This window comes from Triticum urartu, chromosome 1 (assembly GCF_003073215.2).
Source record: "Triticum urartu cultivar G1812 chromosome 1, Tu2.1, whole genome shotgun sequence".
Taxonomy (NCBI): Eukaryota; Viridiplantae; Streptophyta; class Magnoliopsida; order Poales; family Poaceae; genus Triticum; species Triticum urartu.
In genome coordinates this window covers 21843314-21849148 of record NC_053022.1, presented here as the reverse complement: position 1 = coordinate 21849148, position 5835 = coordinate 21843314, and the positions used below count along the sequence as shown (strand labels likewise).

Below are 5835 nucleotides of genomic sequence, written 5' to 3'. Positions count from 1 at the left end.
GGTTCGAAAAAGAAAATTTCATTGAGATGGTGGCTAGAGAGTGGGCTAAACCAATGAAGGGCACATCTAGCGTGGAACGCTGGCAGAACAAAATCAGACACCTGAGACAACTCTTGAGGGGTTGGGCCAGAAATGAGAGTGGGATCTATAAAAATAGAAGGAGAGGCTTCTCTAGTTAATTCAAACGCTAGATATACGGGCGGAAACGAATTTGCTCGACCAGACTGAGCAAGCTTGAAAGTCGGAGGCCGAGGCCAACTTGCATAAGTTACTTAGAGAAGAAGAAATGAAGTGGGCATTGCGTGCCAAAGTTCTTAAGGTGGTAAAAGGGGATGACAATACACAATTTTTCCATATGATTGCGAGTGGCAAGCATAGGATAAAAAAATCATTCAGCTTGAACAGGGTGAGGAAATAGTTGTTGGGCATGAGAATTTGAAGATGTATATTCCCAACTATTACAAGCAGTTGTTTGGACCTCCGATAGAGAACGCCGTGACTCTAGATGAGAGTGTACTGGCAGATATCCCTCAGTTGCAGTCAGAGGAGAATGAGATCATGTCTGCTCCTTTCACTGAGAAGGAGGTGTTTGAGGCGATAGATCAAATGAAACCAAACAAGGCACCGGGACCAGATGGGTTCCTGGCAGAATTTTATAAGAAATGTTGGCATATCGTGAAGGACGATCTTATGCCAATGTTTCATGATCCTTTCAATGAGCATCTTCAACTGTTTCATTTGAATTTTGGCACGATCACTCTTCTCCCTAAAATGGAGGAGGCCATCCGCATCGAGCAATTCAGGCCCATCTGCTTATTGAATGTCAGTTTCAAAATCTTTACGAAAGTGACCACCAATAGGCTGACAAAAGTGGCACACTTGATGGTGCAACCAAGTCAGGCTGCCTTCATGCCTGGAAGACACGTCCTAGAAGGGGTAGTTGTCTTACACGAAACCTTACATGAAATCCACTCGAAGAAACTCGATGGACTGATATTCAAAGTGGATTTTGAAAAGTCTTATGATAAAGTTATGTGGCCTTTTCTACAGCAAGCTATGCGCATGAATGGTTTCAATGCGCCCTGGAGGAATCAGGTCGATTCCTTTGTCCAGAAAGGCGGTGTTGGAATAAAGGTGAATGATGATATTGGACATTAGTTTCAAATGCATAAAGGCCTGAGGCAGGGTGACCCAATGTCCCCGATACTGTTTAATATTGTGGCTAACATGTTGACAGTACTCATAGGCTGGGCCGAGGAAAAGGGGATGGTTGATGGACTAGTCCCTCATCTAGTGGATGGGGGGTATCCATCTTACAATATGCAGATGACACAATATTATTTATGGAACATGACCTTGCACAAGCTCGAAATATGAAACTCATCCTATGCCTCTTTGAGCAATTGTCGGGGCTGAAGATCAATTTCCACAAAAGGGAACTCTTCTGTTTTGGAAGGGCCAAGGATGACCAAAAAGAATACAAGAACCTGTTCAGCTGTGAACTGCGATCTTTGCCCTTTAGCTATCTTGGCATTCCAATCCATCATAGGAAATTGACTAATAAAGAATGGAAATGTATCAAGGATCGATTCGAGAAGAAATTTAGCTGCTGGAAGGGTAAGCTTATGTCATATGGAGGATGGCTACTATTAATTAATTCAGTACTAACGAGCATGCCGATGTTCCTCCTGTCTTTTTTCGAAATACCCAAAGGGGTACGCAAGAGATTAAACTTTTATCGATTTCGATTCTTCTGGCAATCGGATGAGGTTAAGACAAAATATCGTCTGGCAAGATGGGATATTATTTGTCGACCAAAGGACCAGGGGGGCTTGGGATTAAAAACCTCGAGGTGAAAAATAAATGCTTGTTGAGTAAATGGCTATGTCGATTATCACTGCATTCCGAAGGAATGTGGGCCCAGATTCTTCGCAACAAGTATTGACACTCCAAAACTCTAGCCAAGGTTACCGTAAGACCTAATGAGTCACCATTTTGGAAGGGACTCATGAGAGTGAAAGATACTTTCCTCCATGGGGTGAAGTTTAGTGTTGGGGACGGCTCAACAATAAGGTTTTGGGAGGATACGTTGTTAGGAGATACACCACTAGCTCTCCAGTATCCTTCACTGTATCATATTGCTCAACGCAAGGAAGAGTACGTGGCAACAGTGATGCGGACGGTGCCCTTGAATATCCGGTTCAGGCAATCTCTAGTTGGGGAACGCTGGACTTCTTGGCTATACTTAGTCAGGAGGCTAATGGAGGTGCACCTCTCTGATGAGGAGGATTATTTTAGATGGAAGCTCACGAATAGTGGCTTGTTCATGGTCAAGTCCATGTACTTAGATCTCATCAACTCTGACCCAATCCCGCGATCGCTTTATATTTGGCGAGTTAAAGTGCCCTTACGAATTAACATATTTATGTGGTTTGTTCACAAACAAGTGCTAACCAAAGATAACTTATTGAGGCGGAGATGGGTAGGTAGCTCGAGGTGTTGTTTTTGTGATCAGGATGAAACAATACAACACCTATTTCTTGATTGTCCTCTTGTGAAGTTACTTTGACGGTCGGTGCATGTAGCCTTTAATATTTCACCCCCTAATAACATAGAAGCGTTGTTTGGGACGTGGCTTGATGGAGTGAATGTTCATATCACATGTAATATTCGGATCGGAATATGCGCACTTATTTGGGCTATATGGAACTGTAGGAATGATACAATTTTTAACAGAAAACCTATGACTAATTTCTTGCAGGTCATATTCGAGGCTACGGCATGGATCCGTACGTGGTCATTACTCACTTGTCCAGCCTCTAGGGAGTAGCTGGCTACTGGGTGCAACTGATGGGAGATGGCAGCACAGGTTTTTTTCAACCGGTTTGAATGGCGATCACTGCATAGGATAGGTCCTTAGTGGATCCTCATCCAGCCGGATGCGGCTTTGAGACTTGTACTCTTTATTTTTTTTCCTTTGCTCCTTTTGTGAGCAGTACTTTGCAGTTCAGACTTTGTTACTGTCGGTTTTTTAATAAAGTGGCCACATGCATCTCTCCGATGCAGAGGTCGAGGGATGGCCTCCTCTTCAAAAGAAAGGGCTGAAGATGCGGATGGTTTAGCAGATCTACAACCTGGAAAACATAATCAATATGAGGCGATGAGATGCGCAAATGAGTGTAGAAACAAGATTATAGTCATTAAAATAAAATAAATATTCTCTAGGAAAATGACTCGTACACGGTCTGTGATCTGGATTTCTACGCAGCATGCTTTTGATGAGTCCCCTACTGCATGATAGAAAATAAACATATTATAAAAATAATTTTAAGATGCCATGAATAGTTCACAAGAACTTCCTTCAAGTTAATCCGTTACAAGTGCTTACAATGCGCCAAAATATATTGTCGGTAGAGGGGCGACAACAGACTTGTTAATCTTGTTTATCAGTGTCTGCATATCCTGTTAGGGAAAAACATCATCTTAAATGCAACTTTTGGCGAAATGTAATACCAAATGCTTAAAGAGCATATCGACTTACAAATGCTTTGAATGCATGCTTCAGGGCAGTCATCTCATAGATGCAGCATCCTGAAAATTGCAAATATTTAGACAAGAGAACAATGCGACATTCAGAGCAAGACATGTGACTGAATATTAGATAGGAATACTTGCCTAACGACCATACGTCGGGCTTGGAGCCATATGGAATGACAGGAAGAAGTTCAGGGAACATGTAACTGGGAGTTCCTACAACCTTCAGAACAAACACAATATATCAAATTATATAAGCAACTTATATATTAGAAAGAAACACGTGCCTGTGGATTGAGAAAGAACAACTTAGCGACGAAGCTAAATCATCAGAAGTAAACACTTTAGCCAGCCCAAGATCACCTGTTTTAGACAACATATATATTCGAAAACAGAAGATATTGCCATCAGTTCTTTCAAGTATTTTTCCTAGTAACTAATTTTATTAGAGCGTACTGACTGATCAGTATATTTTGGTCCTTTGTAAGAAATATATTTGAACACTGAAAAAAAGTACTATGCATGGTGAGCAACCGGCTAGGCTTAACTGAAATGAAATGTGAGTACCAGATAAAGGTTACAAATGTAAAAACCTTGACATCTCGATGAAGGATATGATTGGCATGCAAGTAATCAAGCACCATCAGGAGCTGCACAAGCCACACACAGAGTTTCTGCATCCAGGAAAATTGGCATCGCAACGGGGCAAAATTCAGTAAGCGGAATTTGCGGCTACTGAACAAGACATATTACAAAGTAGTTGAGCACCTTCTCCGAGAAATGGTTGCCGTTAGCCTTCTTAATGGCCTCTAGCCTGCAAATGCATAGGGAAAAACAAAGAACCACAATTTCGTTACAAGTTCCAAATTCAGTTCAGAGCTCACTTCACAAGTTACACACATACAAGTCCCCTCCCCCGCAGTAACCAATCCTGATGCACACATAGCACCCCTGATGACAACAACAAAAACACGAATTTCAGACGTCGGCGGTCACATGAATCCTTCCGTCAGAACATATTTTTATTTTTGAAATTTTCAGTAGGAAGATTGAAACGTTGCAAGATAAGATCATAAGAGAAGAGGGGAGACCATGCTCACCTTCGCCACCGAAGAATCTTTGTTTTCCATGATGTAAGGGCTCCTTAATTTTGCGATGAGCTCCATCTGCATGAACAAAATGCCGAATTTCATCCAAAGGTCAAACAAACCATGCATCTAAGTTGAATGTTGACATGTGACATGGCACAAAATAGGGAATGAAAGAAACCTCTTGGTGCGCTGATCCCTGGCACCTCATGGTCTGACGAGCGAGCTCGCTCTTCTTCAAGACATACCTGCAACAAGGCATACTTGAGATTGAGAGATGATCCAGGGACTGTGGGGAGCAAGCAAGGGTGGAATTGCACCAACCTCTTCCTCTCAACCTTGTGCCTCACCAGGAGCGCAGAGCCAAAGGAGCCCTTCCCAATCTGCTCAAGCACCTCGTCTGATTCAGCCCAAATAGCTTCTTCCCTGCGAAGAATCATACGGCCCTGAAGGGGAATCGCAAGAAAAACACCCAAGGAATTGAATTGTTACGTTGCCTGTGCTAATTCTTGCAAGGAAACAGACTGGAGAAAATTTCAACGGCCCACACCAAGGACAGATTCGATTCTAGAGTCAGAAAGGAAGAAAAAAGAAGGAAGCAGAACGGACGCGCAGTCAATACATGTGCAGAGTGTTGTAAATTAACAACTACCTAAAGAATTCTACCACACACCAATTTACTAAAAATGACAATTGACTTTGAAACTTAATTAATGTATCCTTGAATAAAAATAACTAAATATAATATCAGTATAAGGACTCTTAACATCTTAGTACAATGTATTTATTTATCTCGTGTACAGAAGTTCAGTTAAGTTTGTTAGAACCAGGCTGAGAGCTTCAATCTCTATAATCCCGTTTTCCCCCAAACCCTAAAACCTCTGGCGGCGATGGTGGCGACTAGGGTTTTACGTGGAACCTTCTCTGCCCAACGATTCGTCGCCGGTGCAAGCGAGGTAGGAGAGTGGCAAGTTCTCCGGGCTCATGGCTGCTCCCAGCGCCATGGGCTCAGTGGAGGGGAGCGATTCCCAGGCGGGGAACGCCTCCAGGAGGATACTTGAGGAGGCCCTTGGGAAGCTTGATATATCGAGGAAGAGGCTACTCCTCTGATCCTTGACGATTGCGTCGAGGGAAGGCCGGGGAAGTGGCTATTGGCCGGTAAAGTGCTCCACCGGAACCATATTCACATCCAGACCATCACTAATGCGCTTCG

At 42.9% G+C, this 5835-nt stretch overlaps 1 pseudogene; it reads right to left on the bottom strand.

Moving 5' to 3' along the window:
* Positions 1 to 2436: 2436 nt before the first annotated feature.
* On the bottom strand, positions 2437 to 5626 carry LOC125532588 (annotated as a pseudogene).
* Positions 5627 to 5835: the final 209 nt, after the last annotated feature.